This window comes from Neofelis nebulosa, chromosome 9 (genome assembly GCF_028018385.1).
Source record: "Neofelis nebulosa isolate mNeoNeb1 chromosome 9, mNeoNeb1.pri, whole genome shotgun sequence".
NCBI classification, from domain to species: domain Eukaryota; kingdom Metazoa; phylum Chordata; class Mammalia; order Carnivora; family Felidae; genus Neofelis; species Neofelis nebulosa.
Genome location: NC_080790.1, coordinates 122,753,736 through 122,772,938, shown reverse-complemented (window position 1 = coordinate 122,772,938; position 19,203 = coordinate 122,753,736). Strand labels below are relative to the sequence as shown.

Here is a 19,203-nt window from a genome sequence, read left to right as displayed (position 1 = left end):
AGATGCTGCTTTTTTCACAGGGCTGAATTGCAGCTGCCCAAGCAACAAGTGGACCTTTAAAGATGCATACAGGGCTGCAAGAGATGAAGGGAGAAAGTGGAGAGACCAATGAAGGGAGGAAAAAGCATGTTTCCTGGGTAAATAGTATGCTTCTGAATTTTAACAAGTTTCTTGCCATACTTTGTAACTCCTAAGTCTTTAAAGCTATATTTAGTCTTTGTGTTATTGTTAAACATTCTTTATTTTCTCCTCCCTTGGTTTTTATTGCTGAGCTCTTTGATCAAATGATTTTTTTAAATTAATCTAAAAATATTTATTGAATATATAATTTAGGTGAAATCCTAGATGCCTTGATAGGAACTTCTTCTACCTTAGGCTGGTTATTGGATATAATAAAAGTTGAGCTGTGTATTGTGTCTCTCTGATGTGCAAGTTTAGTCTGAGGTCAGCTTTTAGTTTGAGTGCAAGACTTATACTTCTGCTTTATTAAATAACTGACTTGAAAAACTAGAACACTTGTTTGAATGCCACTTACCCAAACCATACTCTCAGGCTGCCCTCAGGAATAGGAAACACTTTTCAATGCTAAATATAATACTAAAGACAAAGCAGATGAGCAAACAATTAATGTAAGCCTTCATTTGCTGAAGTAGATGTGACCTACTTACGGTTTTGGGGTTTTTTCTTTGGTCATTTATTTATCAAGTTGTGAACTCAATTTATTCTGTTACTAAGCCACTCACAAGCTTTAGACTTTCGCATTTTGTTGTTGTTGGCTGTTGTTGTTAAACTTATTAAATAAAGGAAATCTATTGTATTAGTCTTCATTATAAAGTTAAGAACTTCAGTGTGCTGAATAGAAGTTTTTGGAAAGAAAGGGGAGGAAATGGAGTCAGAGTCATTGATGGTATATAATGCTGGAAGTTCTGTGTTCAGCGTCCTGACGTAGACAACTGCACAGCAACATCACTCCTCCGCAGGTTTGGGGCTACCCAGTCCATGGGAATGTTTCTACTGTTGGAGCTTCTGGAACTTCCTGCCTTATGGCGGACTGCAGCAGGACTACTGTTAGATATAGGACACATTCCAGCTTGCTCATTCTTTAAATTTGAGGTGTAGATTGAGTAAAAACTACTTCGTGGCCTTGCATGTCAATCCTCTAAATTAAAAAGAGCATAAGATAAGTTTTTTCACATGTGAACTTTTATATACATTTTCTAATGCTCACCTTCACGCCAACTGTTCCAGTCATCCTGGTCTCCTTGCTGTCTGCAATCAATCCAGAGTCAACCCAGAAATGTTCCTGCCTCAAATCTTGTCCTTTCAGATAGCTACATGACTCCTGCCCTCTTTCACCTTCAGGTGTCTGCTGTGGGGACAGAGTTAATAGGAAAGGCAAAGCCAAAATTGGACTCATGAGGAATTCTCTGTTATTTCAGTCTGTTTACCTGCTACCTGGCGACACTGAGCCATCTTGCCTCGCTCCAGCCTAGCTCATTGTCCTGCTCCACTCGTACCTATCAAGTACGATGTTTTGTTTACACTATACATCATGCTTTTTCTATGTTACCTTTAAGAGCTTTCAAAATTGATCTTTGACTCTTAAAGGCACATACCATTTGACCCAGCAATTGCATTTCTAGGAATTTATCTCACATTTAACCTCATGCAGGTATGCAGGTAGCCCTGTTCCCCTTCGGCCTCTGTTGAATCCTCATGCGTACTTCCTATCCCAACGGCACTTGCACCGAGACTCGTTAGCTCTTGCTACCGTTATTTTGTTGTGGCCATGTGTCATGTCCCCCTCTAATAACTTGGGCAACTGCCTGCTTATTTGCCTAAATTGCAGTGGACTGGAGACATTTGCACAGTAGCTGATTATATCCCCTTTCAGGTTTCTTCTTTTGAACTCCTGTTCCCTTACAGCAGTGTTCCCTTAAAGCAATATGGCTGGAACTCCTGTTTGCTTGCAAATATCACAAACTGTTACACTTTTTGTGTTGTGTTTTTTAGATATTTAGGTAATTAAGCATATAAGCATGTACTGGTGGTACTCTACTTGACAGCACACTAGAATCACCTCAGAAGCTTTATAAAATACCGATGCCTGGTCATTCCTCCGGAGATTCTGAGACAATTTATCTGGGATGCGGTGTAGGCATTGGCATTTTGTATTTAATTTTTTGGTAATTTTTTAAAATTCCAGTATAATTAGCACACAGTGTCATACTAGTTTCAAGTGTACGATACAGTGATTCAACACATGTATGCATTACTCACTGCTCATCATGATAAGGGTACTTGTTTCCCTTCACCTGTTTCACCCATCCCCCACCCACATCCCCTCTGGTAACCATCTGTTTGTTCTTTATAGTTAAGAGTCTGGTTTTTTGCTTGTCTCTCTTTGTCTTTGTCCATTTGTTTTGTTTCTTAAATTGCATAGATGAGTGAAATCATATGGTATTGGTCTTTCCCTAGCTTATTTCACCTAGCATCATACTCTAGATTCATCCATGTTGTTGCAAATGGCAAGATTTCATTCTTTTTCATAGCTGAGTAATATTTCTGTGTGTGTGTGTGTGTGTGCGCATGCACACGTGTGTGTACATACTACATCTTCTTTATTCATCTATTGATGGAAACTTGGATTGCTTCCATAATTTGTTGCTTCAATAAATGTAAGGATGCATATATCTTTTCAAATTAGTGTTTTCTATTCTTTGGGTAAATACCCAGTAGTGGAATTACTAGATCATGTGGTAATTCTATTTTTAATTATTTGAGGAACCCCCATACTGTTTTCCACAGTGGTTGCACCAGTTTGCATTCCCACCAACAGAGCACGAAGATTCCTTTTTCTCCACATCCTCACCAATACTTGTTTCTTGGTTTTGATTGTAGCCATTCTGACAGGTGTGAAGTGATATCTCACTGTGGTTTTGATTTGCATTTCCCTGATGATGAGGGATGTTGAGCATCTTTCCATGTGTCTATTGGCCATCTGTATGTCTTTGGGAAAATGTCTGTTCGTGTATTCTGCCAATTTTTAATTGAATTATTTGGTGTTTTTTGGTGTTCAGTTGTATCAGCTCTTTATATGTTTTAAATACTAACCCTTTATCAGATGTGTCATTTGCAAATATCTTCTCCCATTCAGTAGGTTGTCTTTTAGTTAATTGTTTCCTTTGCTGTGCAGAAGCTTTTTATTTTGATATAGTCCCAATTGTTTATTTTTGCTTTTGTTTCCCTTGCCTCAAGAGACATCTCTAGAAAAATGTTGCTATAGACAATGTCAGAGAAATTATTGCCAGTGCTCTCTTCTAGGATTTTTATGGCTTTGGGTCTCACATTTAGATATTTAATACATTTTGAGGTTAGTTTTTGTATGATGTAAGAAAGTGGTCCAGTTTCATTCTTTCGCATGTAGCTGTCTAGTTTTCCCAACACCATTTGTTGAAGAGACGTTTTCCCTGTTGTATATTCTTGCCTCCTACGTCAAAGATTAATTCACCATATAATCATGGGTTTATTTCTGGGCTCTCTATTCTGTTCCATCAATCTGTGTGTACCATACTATTTTGATTACAACAGCTTTGTAGTATGTCTTGAAATCTGAGGTTACGATACCTCCAGTTTTTTTGTTCTCTTTTTAAGATTGCTTTGGCTCTTCGGGGTCTTTTGTGGTTCCATATAAATCTTGGGATTATTCTAGTTCTGTGAAAAATGTTATTGGTATTTTGCTAGGGACTGCATTATTTAATGTACCTTGTTTTGCATAGTATGAACATTTTAACAATATTTGTTCTCCCAATCCATTAGTGTGGAATATCTTTCCATTTGTTTGTGTCCTCTTCAGTTTCTTTCATCCGTGTTTTATAGTTTTCAGAGTACAGGTCTCTCACCTCTTTGATTAGGTTTATTCCTAGGTATCTTATTGTTTTTGGTGTAATCGTAAATGAGATTGATTCCTTTATTTCTCTTTCTGCTGCTTCATTATTGGTGTATAGAAATGCAACAGATTTTTGTATATTGGTTTTATATCCTGTAACCTTACTGAATTCACTTATCAGGTCTAGTACTTGTTTGGTGGAGTCTTTAGGTAGGCATCAGCACTTTAAAAAACAGCCTGGGAGGTTTCCCTGTGTGATCAAGTGTGAGGACCAGAAACACTATTGATTTTTCTATATTGGTGATGACTCTGGTCATTTTAAACTCATCATAACCATGTAAAGGATTCCTTTGGGTTTATGAATATACAATGGTGTTATATATAAAAACATTTTGCCTCTGGATTTATAGTATTTGTATTTCTTATTTGTTTTCATGTTACTTCATATTGGAAATAAGTTCTGACACTCTATTAACGGTGATGATTAAATACGTCTTCATTTTTTGCCTATTTTTAATGATTACATGGCTCATTTCTTCTTTGAAGTATAATATTGGCATTTGGTTTTTTTTTTTTTTTTTTTTTTTTTTTTGGGACAGAGAGAGACAGAGCATGAACGGGGGAGGGGCAGAGAGAGAGGGAGACACAGAATCGGAAACAGGCTCCAGGCTCCGAGCCATCAGCCCAGAGCCATCAGCCCAGAGCCATCAGCCCAGAGCCTGACGCGGGGCTCGAACTCACGGACCGCGAGATCGTGACCTGGCTGAAGTCGGACGCTTAACCGACTGCGCCACCCAGGCGCCCCGGCATTTGGTTTTAAATAGATACTCTAATAAGGGGAAGAAAGTACACCTTTATTCGTTTTAGAATTTTTAAATTAGGAATAGGTATTGAATTTTAACGGCTGAATTTTTGGTATCTGTTAACATGACACGGTTTTAATTTAAGCTATTCTTACATTGTGTTTACTATTATTTTCTTTTAGATTTGAGCATAAATTCTAAGTAAGCTTTGTCTATAGTTTTCTCTCTTTAGCCAGCTTTAGGACCAGGTTAGTACAATAAACTATATAATGTGTATCTTGGCCTATTTTAGGCGTAATTTCTGTATTATGAATTGTTTGTTTCTGGAGAGTTTGAAAGTACTCACTAATAAACCATCAGAGGCTAGTGGCTGTGTGGGAGTGTCATTTTTTTAAAGATGTTAGTCTAGTTAGGTATTCTATTTCTGCCAGTGTTAGAATTTTACATTTTTAATAGGAAATCCATTTATTTAATTTTATCCAAACTTACTAAGCACATGACACTCCTTACAATTTTATTGCCTTTATGTCCTGTTTTCCAACTTCATCATTTCCTTTTTTGAAAAAATTAAATTTATGTTTAGTCTGTTCACAGGAAATTTATTAGAAATAGAAAACTTTATTAGGTTGTTATTATTAATAATTATTAATTATTAGAAATGAGAAAACTTTTAACATATAAAAAGAGGCTATGAAAAATCAGTTTCCACTCCTGCTCCTCAGGTGGGCAGTTCCCTCTCCTACGCAGCAACTCCTGCCTATTTCTTAAGGTTCCTTCCAAAGTATTTTGGGTTTTGCTTTCAAAATCTCTAACTCCTTTCTTTAAAAAAAAAATTTTTTTTTTTTTTCAACGTTTTTTTTTTTTGTTTTGTTTATTTTTGGGACAGAGAGAGACAGAGCATGAACGGGGGAGGGGCAGAGAGAGGGAGACACAGAATCGGAAACAGGCTCCAGGCTCCGAGCCATCAGCCCAGAGCCTGACGCGGGGCTCGAACTCACAGACCGCGAGATCGTGACCTGGCTGAAGTCGGGCGCTTAATCGACTGCGCCACCCAGGCGCCCCCAAAAAAAATTTTTTTTTAATGTTTATTTTTGAGAGAGAGAGAGACAGAGCACACGAGTGGGGGAGGGGCAGAGAGAGGGGGAGAGACAGAATCTGAAGCACGTGCCAGGCTCTGAGCTGTCAGCACAGTGCCGGATGTGGGGCCCGAACTCAAGAGCCGTCAGATCATGACGAAGTCGGACGCTTAAGTGACTAAGCCACCCAGGTGCCCCTCTAACTCCTTTCTTTAAAAAAAAAAAAGTTTCTCTAGGTTTTTTTTTGTTGTTTCTGTCTCAATATTATTAGCTGGTGTGCTTAGTTTTTTTTTTTTTCTTAACAGTACTCAAAGCAATGTTTGTCTTATGTTTTTTTCATTGTCCATAGATACCTTGTGTAGTGATTTTGTTACATTTTCTAACTTAATTATTGTCATTTCAGAGCTTATCTCTTTCAAGCAGATTATTGTTGGGTTTTGTCTTCTGTTGAACCAGCCTTGAAGATTCTATAACTTATGTGTAAATTTATCCTCTTTAATTCATGGTTGTTATTGCATTTGTCATATTTTCTATAAATGATTTGTTTCTTGATTTTTATATTAGTTGTCTCTTTTCTGTTATACCTTCTGTTTTGGAGAATGTTTTTTTTCATTCCTTTTAACTTTTAAACATTTTAAAGGTGAACAATCTTTTGAGTTTTCTTAGTGCCAAAAATAACATTTGTTTCTATATTTATTTACTCTCATCAAAGCAAAGAGGAACTTTTCTTTCCTTCCATATAAGGAAACTTCACTTCTCCCTGTTTTGGCTTCCTCTCTCCTTATCTACTCCCATTATTTTCCCCTTTCACATTTTACATTTGTTCTGTGAGGTGTACTAATCTTCGGGGCTTCAACCTGGTTCTCACAAGTATTTTGCTATTCTTGATTCGGTTAGTTAACAACCGCCGAGGTCTCACTCTAAGCTGGACGGACGCTGAGGTTGGTGCAGGAGATGTAAAGATGAAAGCAGTTCTGACCCTGCCTTCAAGGTCCCCTGTCTGGTTGAGGAGGTGGCGTGCATGCAGACTAACAGTGGCAAAAGATATGATGTGTCAGGTGTCTCGGAGACACGGAGGGAGGGAGAGAGTGAAGTTTGGTGAGTCAGCAAAGGCATCCTGGGAGCTGAGTTATATTGTACCAGTAGAGCTTTGCAAGATAGAGGATAAAACAAAAGGGCAAAAGCCTGAAGATACCCAAGTTCATCATAGCCTAAAGGTACCCAAGTGGCTGGAGATGAGACTGAACAAAGGGATGGTGGGCCAGATTGTAAAGCACCTCGAATGCCTGTCCAACAAGTTCCAGTTTGTCGTATCCTGTGGGCTGCATCACAACGGTTTTAAAGCAAGGGGACACCATGCTCGAGTTTATATTTAGAAAGATAACTGTGGCTCTCAGGTGAAGCATGGGCTGCAGGAAGTCAGTTAAGCAGCTATGGCAGCCATCCAGGTAAGAGATGTTGGGAACTCGAACAGGGTGGTAGCAGTGGTGTTGGAAAAGAGAGAATGAGGTGTTTCGAAGCAGTGTCTAAAAGCGCTAGGGTCTGACTCAGGTGAGATTGGGAATTAGTGGTTGACTGAGAGGGGTTGGTTGGTTTGTTTTAGGGAAGGCGATGACCAACAGTGGAAATATTGGCCAACTTATGGAGTGGGGTAATGGATGCAGGGGGGCTGCAGAGACTTATTTGGAGAGACAAGAGTTCATTTTAGGACTTGTCGAATTCAGGAAACCCTGAAGAGATGTAGCGAAACATATCTAGGAGCAGTTAGAAGCATGGGTCAGAAAGTCAGGTGTGTTGTGAGGGCTGGAGCTAAATGGGTGGGACACACTTGCTCTGAGGATGTCAGAGTCATGAGAATAGACATAAACCCAGAGGTAGAGCATGTAGACAGAAAATAAAAGGGTTGGGATGGCCTCTGGGCAAAGACCAGTTCTTTATGTTCAGGAAATGGAGACGTCCTGGGCACTCTGATAACATGTCCCACACAGGGTGGTGAGAGCTTTTTCACATGGCTTATTTTATCTTCTCAATAGCCCTGTGTATGGAAATTATTACTACTCTACTTTGTGGGCCAGAAAACTAAGACTCCAAGGCATTGTTACTAATCTAGTTAGTGGGACTGCAAACCAGATCAAAATGCCAGATCGATGCTAGAAGAAGAAAGAGCCGTGTGGAAGAGATGATTTCCTATAAGGGACAGTGGCCAGCAGTGGCCACCACAGGTCCAGTAGGATAAGAAGCCAAGCCACTGGTTTTCCCAGTTAGAAAACTGGTAGCGATCCCAGCCTGCCCAGTTCCCACAGAGTTCCTAAGTCAGCTCTCACTGGAGTGTGGAGAAGCTGAGGAAATGCAGGTGGCTATTGACTGCAGCTTTTGGAGACGGCTCAGTGGGAGAGGATTGACAGGATACTGGTCTGCCAGGTGGCATCACTGTGTTTACAGATCAAGTGTTTTGAATTGCTCATCTTTTTTTTTTTCTTTGAGGTCTTATGTCTTACATTGCCTTGTTTCTAGGCTTCTGCTACAAAAAAAAAAAAAATCAAAACTCTGCTGGATTTCTTTCACATAATCTGCTTGTTTAACTTGTTTTCTTGGAGTTCTTTTTTTTCTCTTCCCTTTTACACATTGCTTTTAGATATTTCCAGGCTGTGTCTTAGTGACCCTCTTTGATTGCTAATTAGGTGAGACCCTGGGAATTCCTCCTTGTTTCTTTGAGGTCTTTCCATTCTGGAAGTGGTTTTCTTCTGTCATTTCAATCTTTTGTTCAATTCAGCTTCATCCAGAATGCTAATTCATAGCCTGTGTGTGTCTTCTGGATAAGAATTTGTTCTTACACTCTGACAACAGGAGAGCCCAGTGCTGAGAGCACGTACTCTGGAACTAGGGCCTGCCTGGGTTCAAATCCTGACCCTGCTGTCTACTTGCTAGCTGAGTACCCTGGGAGTTACTTAGCCTTTTTGTGCCTTAGTTTCTCCACCTGTGGTTGGAGGCGATAATACCAAGGGTTGTGCTGAGGACTAAATGAACTGCTGCATCGCGAGCGTGCAGAATACACAGTGTCCGGTGCATGTCATGTGTTCTGCTATTGTTATTGCTGCTGGTGTTGTCTTGGAGGAAATAGGAGAGATTACCTTTTCTTGATTATCTTTCGGACCACACAAATTCTAAGTGATATCTTTATAGACTATTAGAGCCTTACTTGAAAAACTAGGAATAAGTAAATTTTGGGAGCCAGGTAGCATTCCTTCAGATTTTAAAGTAATTCAGCAATGAACAACTTTGACTTAGGTCCAGATGCCACATCTGGATGCCCGTTGTGTGACCTCACCCTCCCCATGGCAGTGTTTGATTGCTCTCCCTAAAATACAGGCTGTAAAATTTTTATTTCTACCTTACTGAATAGTTATTTCAAAAAACTGTTAGTTAATTTTGCTTACCCCATCTGCAAATAATAGCTGCTGGCCAACCAGCGCACAGAAGTTAAGTGATTTGCTTGAAGTCCATGATGGAGTTGGATTTCAGCCCATGGTCTGTGTGTGACTCCAGTGGTATTAAAAGAGGAGAAAAAGTTCACTGGGATGTAAATACATCAAATTATCTACAATGCTGTCTTAGCTCAGGCTGCTGTAACAAAATACCACAGACTGGGTGGCTGACAAACAACAGAAATTTATTTCTCCCAGTCCTCGTAGGCAGAAGTTGAGATAAGGTACCAGCATGGTCAGGTTCTGATGAGAGCCCTCTTTTGAGTTACAGGTGGCCTTTTTCTTATTGTATCCTCCTATGGTGGGGAGGAGACAGAGCTCTCTGAGGTCCCTTCTGTGAGGGCATAATCTCATTCCTGAGAGCTCCACTGTCATGAACTAATCACCTCCCAAGGCCCTGTCTCCTAATACCATTACATGGAGAGTTAGAATTTTAATGTGAATTTTGGGGTGGACACAAACATTTAGTCCATAACAAGTACCAATCCCTAAAGGTATGGTTATGAGCTCTCCACAGTGATTTTTTTTTTAACAGCAAAGGTGTGCTATTTTTATAAGCAGAAGAAAAACATAATTCCTTGAACAAACAAAAGGGTAATATCTAAGTGTTTGCATGATAGAAATAATAAGGTGAAATCATATCAACTAAACTCTTGTTTTTAAGGAAATTGAGTAGACTTATGAATGAGGGGGACAGTATTTTAAGAAATGATTGACAGAATTTGCATAGTCTCAGCTCTCAACATGTTTATTAACTATAAAGGAAAGAAAAGACAGTAACTTTGTAGCAGAGAAAGCATCTTAACCAAGTGATCAAGGTGAACTATCAACAGTTAGAAGACATACTAATATAATGACCCCTATGATATGATGTACTAAGGAGAATACATCATCTCTGTGTTATTTTTGTCAAAAATGCATAACCTCAGGAGAATGGGTTAACTAGGTGATAGGGATTAAGGAGTACACTTGTCATGATGAGGATAGAACGTGTTGAATTACTATATTGTACACCTGAAACTAATATAACACTGTATGTTAACTAACTGGAATTAAAACTTAAAATAAAAAAAATGCATAACCTCAGTGTAGTCATGAGAAAACATCAGGCAAACCCAAATCAAGGGGCAGTCAGAAAAATAACTGATTAATACTCTTAAAAAGTGTCAAGGACACAAATGGCAAGGAAAGATCGAGGTTCTGTCACAGGCTACAGTAGACTAAGAAATAACTACATACAATAGGATTCTAGATAAGACAGAAAAAGGACATTGCCAGAGAAAAACTTGTGCAACTTGAAAAAAATTTTTGGTTTAGTTAATAGTATTGTTCCAGTGTTAACGTCCAGGTTCTGTTCGATGTGCTAGGCTTATGTAAGATGTTAACATTACAGGAAGCTGGGCCAGGGATATATGGAAACTCTGTTATTTTCGCAACTTTTCTGTAAGTCTAAAATTAGCTGAAACTAAAAAATTTGTTTAAAAAAGAAAATTTTGATAGGATTCATTACCAGAGTTTTCTGTTTTCTCCCTGTCTCATTTTCTTTTCAGTAAAAAGCCATCATAGGCTAGAGAAACAATTTGGTCCTGGGTAGACACTGGCTTAAGAATAGGAACAAAGCTTGGAGGTCAGTCCCCCTCTCTGAGTGGGTAAATGATAATGGTGATTTGCCACAGTGTTGCCTGTGGGCTCAGTTTTGAATACGTTAAATTTCCTAGACCTTTCTAAAGCTGTGCTGATGGGAGATTTTTCTGAAAATTTTGTGAGGCCAAGCGGGCAGAAAATTAGTGCAAGATATTGCACTTAAGGAAAAACAGAAATCCAAACCAGAACTTACACAGAGTCATGGGTCCAAAGATATCAATTAGTACCCTGGCATTCTCTTAAGATATTGCCTCACTGCTGCTGAGGCCAAAACGGGCCTTGAAATCGGTACACATCCACGCAGAGATGACCAAACCCAAGCAGTCCTCTGGAAGCATATGTAGATGAAAGTCTCTCCTTGGTCATTAGGAAGCAGCCAAGTTTTAAAGTCTTGTAAACAGAAAAATCGTAAAAATTAGAGGTTTATAACATGTTCAAATGAAGAACATTGCAAAGAGATAGCAGACTGAGAGTCTGCGTGAAGTCTAGGAGGATTTGGACTCTGTCAGAGTACAGACTGCTCTGTCCACAGGACGGAAGATGCCCCACCAGGCTGGGACTGACATTTTGGTTGCTGCAAAGTTGAGCTCACTATATAGGCAGTGTGTGTGTGTGTGTGTGTGTGTGTGTGTGTGTGTGTGTGTATATATATATATATATATATATATATATATATATATGAAGGTTGAGGGACGCCTGGGTGGCGCAGTCGGTTAAGCGTCCAACTTCAGCCAGGTCACGATCTCGCGGTCCGTGAGTTCGAGCCCCGTGTCAGGCTCTGGGCTGATGGCTCGGAGCCTGGAGCCTGTTTCCGATTCTGTGTCTCCCTCTCTCTCTGCCCCTCCCCCGTTCATGCTCTGTCTCTCTCTGTCCCAAAAATAAATAAAAAACGTTGAAAAAAAAATTAAAAAAAAAATATATATATATATGAAGGTTGAATATCAGGTTTGTACCTAATGAGGTATAGCCTGATGAGGGATTGTTTCCCAGATGCCCTGATGTAAGGAGAGGACAGCTCTGCACAAATGGCAGGAACAGTAAGGCTCCTGGAAAGCCATACCACTTCTAAAAATGAGGGGGGAAATCTCGTGTGTCTCCATTGAGTTTGGTTGGTATTAAACCAATTCTGGCCCACCCAATTAAGAATTTAATAATCTCGCTGAACTAAAAAGACAAACAAACTTTGTATTTCTGTACTTCCGAGCTGGAGACTCGACTGTTTTCAGTCAGCAGATATTTTGTGAGCACCCATTACGTGCCAGGCACTGTGTTAGGCCCTGAGAATAGAGCAGTGATCAAGACAGTCATGGTCCCTGCCCTCATGGAGCTCTGTTCCTCTGAGCTCTGAGGCTGAACCAGCCAGCCCACTCACTCAAAGTTGCCTCTTCTAAAATGGCTTGATTTATACCAAGATAAAAGTTTGCCCACATGTAATCCTAGAATTTAAAAACCTCTTTATACATATTTTGTTATTTTAGTTGCCTTCCAACAATACTTAAAAGGTGTGTTTTCATGTGTATTTCATATGTTTCATATACATAATTTTGAAGTAGTATTTGGTGCCTTTAATCATAAAACCTGCCCCCCTCCTGACCATTCCCCTCAGGCTCTGATGTTGAAGACACTTTGGGAAGGCTTAGTGGGCTTGCTCAGTGCTTCTGGCAATCAGACATATGTTTACCAAGGCAGAGTGAGCTTGGAGAGAGGCAGCGCGGCCAGCTGGCAGTGTCCAGAGGGAGCCACCTCTTCTCTGCTGCATAGACATTTCTCCCTTCCTGAATTTAATCTCTTGGGTCAGATTCTGAGTTAAGCCTCAAAGCGATGGACCAACTAGAGTGGTGCTAACTCACTTGATTCCACAAACTGTTAGTAATCTCTTCCTTGGCCCTCCTTCCAGAGGCTCTGGGCTTTCTTAAGTAGAGATTTGTCCTCACGCCTTGAGTTGGTAAAATACGAACGGTTATGAATTTTTAGTTACTGTATTTGAAAAGTACAGTGCATAAATGATGAGCAGCATACCTTATTTGTCAGAGGAGTCAAGGATAAGCTATTGGTTGACAATTTGGAAGACTCACCTCTAGTAACCCAGTGGAGTATATAAATGGTTGGTCATTTTTTTGAAGCACTTTTGCAGAACAAAGTCCACATTCATCAGCAGAGCTTTTCGCCATCTGATTCTGATTCCTCTCCAGCCACAAATCTTCCAACCCACCCTTACATAGCTTGTCTTATGCCCTGGTCGTCTGTGTACTGTGTACTTCTGCATTATGAGGTTTTCTCTGCCCTCAAGTCCCAGGTCATCCAATCCCCTTCTCCCCCATCCCCCCATAAATCCACCTTTGGTCTTCCTCTGGCATTGTTATCCGTTTGATTTTCTGGTGTCCCAGGCCCGTTGTAGCACATCTCCTATGGCACACATCGGCCCCCATTCTGTGATGCTTCTGTTGACATGTCTTCCTCCTGTCCTGGATTGTCAATCAACTCCGTGAGGTGTCAGGGACTTGTGCATTCATCCACATGTTCTCTGTGTGTATCCAGCATAGTGATTGAGTACTCATACTGTTCTAGCTACTGTCTAAGCACTTTATATATATATTACCATGTTTAATTGTCACACTAACCGTATGTGTGCCACATACTTGCTCATTATTAAGCTTTCCCTGCCCTTCTCTGCCTTCAAGTCCCAGATCATACAGTTCCTGCCACCCTCTCCTCACCCCCACGTAGCTGTCTTTGGTCTTCTTCTGGCACTATAATGAAAGAGAGATATTGTCATCCTTTTTTATTTATTTAACAGATGAGGAAACTGAGGCACAGAAAGGTTAAAAATTCTGCCCAAAGCTACAAAGTGGTGGAGTTGGAATTTGACTCCAGGTGGTCAGTTAGGAGTCATGGCTTCTAACCACTGCTTGGTATGCTCCAAGCCCATACTCTTTGCTGTATGCTATACTGGCATAATAACAGCTAGCATTTATCAAACACCAGCTGCGGCAGGAACTGGGCTAATGTTGAATGTTTATTATCTTACTTAATCCTCACAGAACTCCCATGACTCAGAGGGCTTAGGGCTGAGACACTTGTAGGCAGTACTACACTGGGCGCCTCGTAAGTGTTTTCAACTAGATGAACAATCGGATGAATAACAGTAGGGACAGAATTTGGGCAGATAACTAATATGTATTGAGTGCCTTACATTTTTTCCTGTAGGAAGGTTTTTCCCAGTATTTTATTATGAAAAATTTCAAATGTTCTGCAAAGTGGAAGAATTCCACAGTGAGCAACCATACACCCACCACCAGGTTTTGACCATTAACATTTTACTCTATCCTCTCCATTTATTTAGCCATCTATCCATATTTTTTAATGTATTTTCCCTCAGTGCTTCAGCATACGTATCAGTAAGTAGAGGTCATTATTTATAAGCTTACGTTTTTTTTTCTTTTGAGGTAAGATTTGTACATTTCATTGCAGTTAAATTTTAACTGTACTTGTGCTGAGTTTTGACAGAGGCATACACCTATGCAGCTCAAACTCCTACCAAGATATTATCATTACCCAGAAAGTCATGTCCTGTCCCTTCCTAGTCACTGCCCACCCCTAATTCCCAGAGGAGTGTATACTATTTTTATATTGTATATTTACATGCTTTTTTTTGTTCCAAAAGAGTTTAAGGTGACTCATTCAGATCCATAAAATTCAGCAAGAAATAGGTGGAAAAAAAGAAACTAAGGAATATTAAGGTGCTCTCCTGGCTCCAGTGTGATATGCCAGGCATTTTTATAAGTAATATATTACTTAATCCTCGCAGGGGTATGCATAATTATTTCATTTTATAGATGGAGATGCTGCAAACTTGTGTAGCTAATAAGTAATAGGGCCTCTTTGACTCTGAAGTCCATGATTTTTCCACTGTAGCTCAAATAAAGCAAGACAACAGGTAAAATAAAAGCTTCTCTTAAAAGCAAATACGATCTCCAATAATATGTGCTCAAGTATTTGTAAAACTGTGTTACCTCTTCATGTTGGTGGATGGTGAGGTGGGGTCATTAAAATAGTCCTGCAGTATTTGCAAAGAGCCTTAAGGTCTAGGTTGGCTTTGAGTCCTGTATGGCCCTAAAGATGGGATTCCATGTCCTCAGTAGGAGGAAAAAGGCAGCTTTTCCAGAATCGGTGATAAAAATAGGAAGTCTTGGGGCACCTGGCTGTCCCAGTCAGTAGAACATATGACTCTGGGTGCCTGAGTGGCTCAGTCAGTTAAACTTCTGACTCTTGGTTTTGGCTCAGGTCATGATCTGACAGTTTCGTGAGTTCAAGTCCTGCATTGGGCTCTGTGCTGGTGGCAAGGAGCCTGCTTGGGATTCTCTCTCCCTCTTTCTTCCTCTACCCCACGTGTGCTGTCAAGGTCTCTCAAAGGAAAAAAAAAAAGAATATATGACTCTTGATCTTGGGGTTGTGAGTTCAAGCCCCACATTGGGTGTAGAGCCTACTTAAAAAAAAAAAAAAAAAAAGGAAGTCTTAAAATGGTCCCATTGATTATTAAATAGAGCCATACAACAAAGAATATTTTTGATTATTAAATGGTCCCATTGATTATTAAATAGAGCCATACCAACAAAGAAGCAAGCATCTTACACATGAGTCTTGGTCAGAGCTTTCAACTTTGACTTTAATAGGGCTCATTTGTTGTGTTACAAAAGAGTAAAGGTAATATTTGGTAAAAGAATTATAAATATCTAACAGGGGGGCCTTAGAAATATTTATCTCTGCTACTTTCTGCATTCTATGTTGAATCTCCTTTATAATAACAGATTGGATATAGAAGTAAAGGGTCAGGAAGAATTGAAGATTACTTTGAGGGTTTCTTACTTGAAATGTCAGAAAAAGGATCAGGCCTTTTGTGGTAGGAAGGTTATTGCAGGGCTCCTGAATAAAGTTAGGGAATGGCTTTGAAAAAGAAAGGAAAATGGGGGTGTTAACTTGGTATCAACTTGGCAATGTAAAATAGAAGAATTTCCTCTTCTGGGCTGTTCTATAATTTTCATTTGATTCCTTTTTTTTATAACTTCTGTTTTCTTTGATGAATTTTCTGTTTGTTAATTTGTTTCAGAAGAATTTGTAATTGCTTATTGAAACATTTTTATGATGGCTGCTTAAAAATCCTTTGCAAGCTAATTCCAACATCAGATTCATCTTGGTATTGGTGTCATTTGGTTATGTTTTCTCGTTCAAGTTGTGATTTTCCTGGTTCTTGGTATAATGGGTGATTTTTCAGTTCTCTTCTGACATTTTGTCTGTTACGTTCGGAGACTCTGGGTCCTATTTAATCATTTCTTTTACCAGGCAGTCAACTAGTTAGGTTTAGCACACAGGTTGGGATCTACTTTTGTGGGCTATGGTTCTCTTGACAGTTTCTTTTCCGAGCCTTTGTTTTTACTATTTGGGTTTCCTTGGTTTATCTGACACAGCTGGGGCTCACACTGGTCCTTGCTGGTGCTATCTCATGGAGGGAAGGAGTTTCCTCAGGCCTTGCTGTCTGGTGATGCCTTTAGGTGGGGGTTGGGAGTCTCCATCCTGCTGGGTGAAGAGTACTTCCTGGGGCCCTGTAGGGAGGGAGAGTGGTTCCCCACACTGCTTTGTCAGTGGGCTCCTGATCCATCTTTGTTGGTGCTGCCAGCTGGCCTGGTATCACCAGCAGAACTCCCATTCTATTACAGGGAAGGATTAGCCCACCTGGATTGCCTTCTGTTGCTAGGTTGGGGCATGGGAAACATTGGATGTTGGGGGGCGTTGAGAGAGCGGAGGGGTGGGCAGCTGTCATAAGATGTTCTCCTGCTGTGTTGTTCCTCCAGTCCTGGGGCCACTAACCTGTTTGTCTTCCTTTTTCCACCTTTCAGACTTCCCCTTGGGTTGCCTCTTGTGTTGAAATATTTCCAGTGTCTGTAGTTGTACTCAGCAAGGAGGTTGAGAGAGAAGCCATTTATACCATGTTGCTTTAACTGTGACGGTGTTCTATTCAACTATTTGTCTTTTTGGATTATTCAGTTTTTGTTTTTTAATATTTTTATTATTTTTGAGACAGAGAGAGACAGGGCATGAGCAGGGGAGGGGCAGAGAGAGAGGGGCACACAGAATCTGAAGCCATACAACAGGGGCTCGAACTCACGAACCATGAGATCATGACCTGGGCCGAAGTCGGACACTTAACCAACTGAGCCGCCCAGGCGCCCCTATTCAGTTGTTTTAAGTGAGTTCTGTAGACATCATGATGGAGCTGGTGGCTTCCAACCGTCTGGAGATCTCAAAGGCTTCCTTACTGCACAGACCTGCGGGCCTGCCCAGCACTGATGGTTCCTCAGCTGTCTTCCGCTTGCTTGGCTGCTGCTGTCAGTTCTTCACGTCTGCTCCAAAAGCAGGCATTTCTTATTGATGGTGTTCTTATGCTCACTGAATAATGCAGTAGTATGTCACATTTGTAGCGTGATTAAAACAGATAAACTGCTGCCTTTGTAGAGCCTTTTCTTAGCCTATCATTTTGGTCAATTTTCTCTCTCTTTTGGCAAAGGTTTTGTATTAAATTCAGCCATGCGAATTGTATCTAATTAGGATTTAACTATGAGATATTTAATTTTTATGTGAACATTTTTTGTTTCAGAGCTGTAAAACAATAGCCAATTTTTTTTTTATAGATTAGTGTGAAAAAAATTTTTTGACATTTTCCACTTGTGCATGAGGAATTTGAGGTCATCTCAGTTCTTCCACAGTAAATGTGCCTTAAAAAAAATCAGAGTGGGAAATCCTTTATGTTAGAAGCCACGGGTCCCTTTGTATAGTTTACCATAATAGTTTTGCCCAAATAATTTCAGGTTAAAATTGCATACTATTTATTCCCACCCATTTCCTTTATTGGCTGTGACACACAGGAATTACGCCCATTGCTTGACTAACCTTTCTGACCTTTTGTTACTTGGCTATAAATTGACTTGGGTCTTTTGCAAAAACACTGTCAGGGGGGAAAAATCTTTTTGTTAGAACCCAGCCAATTCCTGCTTCAGTGCAGAACAGTTTGTTCTCCTGAAGAAATGAGCCAGTTCAGTGAACAGAAAAACATAGCCATAAACTGGCATCGCCAGAAACTGCAAAAGCAATTGCCCACGATTGTTCCACAGAGCAGGGAACTTTTATAAAAGTGCGACACTTTGGGGAGAAAAATACGGTTTTGCGTTCCGTGGGCTCTAGGTAAACGTAACAGACTTTTTAGAATTGTAACCACATTGAAAGGGCCTTCTTTTTCTGGGCTCTGGCAGTCACCAGCACTCGAACATTTTAGATGGGAATGTTGGATTCTCCCTTTGCCTGCTCCCTGAGTCGCAGACTGCCCTTGGAGCACGTATGCCCTGCATTTGAGTTGATCTGTCCCATTAGGTGTGGGTCGAAAGCTTCTTCTGTTCAACAGCACAAACATTTCTTGAGTGACAGCTCTGTGCAACACACAGAGTCCCGGGCCCATCCCCCAAACAAGACATTTATGGTGGGCTAGCGAATTCCACGAAAATGTGAGAACTACAGCCTGGCAGCTGCAGGGACAGAAAAACTGTACAAGACACAAAGTCAGTACCTGGCCTGCTTCACTTCTTTGGAGTGGTATTTGCAGGCTGTGTGGGAATTTGCCCCACAGAAGGAGAGGAGAAGGATGTAGTGGGCAGTGAGGGGTGCGGGAAGTTGACGAGGCGGTGTGGGTGTCCGCACACTGTGAGTAGGATTGCTTGGGTGCGGAGTCTGAGGTGGGGAAGGAGTGGTGGTCAGTGCAGCTGGAGAGGGACAGGGACCAGACAGCGTGGGTCTCTGATGCCACGTGAAGCACTCTGGAGTTTATACTAGGCCGTGGGGGCTGTGTCAGGGCTTGGAGCAGGGCTGGCCCCAGGAGCTGGAGTGGGAAGATGTCGGTCTGCAAGGCAGCATGAGTGCAGGAAGGGCGGGTTGGACCAGACTGAGAACGGACCTGGACCCCAGGCTGAGTGGAGGGACCCTGTCCTGTGGGGCATCAGTGCTGATGCCACACCCCGTGTTTTGGAAAGGCAAATGTTGTGATGCAGGAGCCCACACGGGAGATGTGTGTGGGCAGGCGGCATACGTCACTGAAGTCCCCGCAGCAGTCTGCACACAAGAGGAGAGGGACTGTGCTTAGAAATCTCGCAGAGGGGCCACGGCCACCTCGGTGACCCGGGAGGGCAGGGAGTGAGGAAGGAGGCAGGAACCCGGAGACATCTGCTTAACTCTTGAAACGCCTGGCAAGGACACCGTCACAT

The 19,203-nt window shown here is 41.0% G+C and overlaps 1 protein-coding gene across 11 annotated transcripts in view; it reads left to right on the top strand.

Annotated features, from left to right (window-relative positions):
* Positions 1-19,203, top strand: part of ZHX3 (zinc fingers and homeoboxes 3) — a 123,083-nt gene that overhangs the window by 59,912 nt on the left and 43,968 nt on the right. For 9 of the 11 annotated variants that reach the window (XM_058685626.1, XM_058685621.1, XM_058685620.1 and 6 more), the window contains one exon: positions 21-137. The exons of the other annotated variants lie outside the window; for them this stretch is intronic. The gene's annotated coding sequence lies outside the window, so the exon portion shown is untranslated. The remainder of the gene's footprint in view (positions 1-20; positions 138-19,203) is intronic. 11 annotated transcript variants of the gene reach the window in all.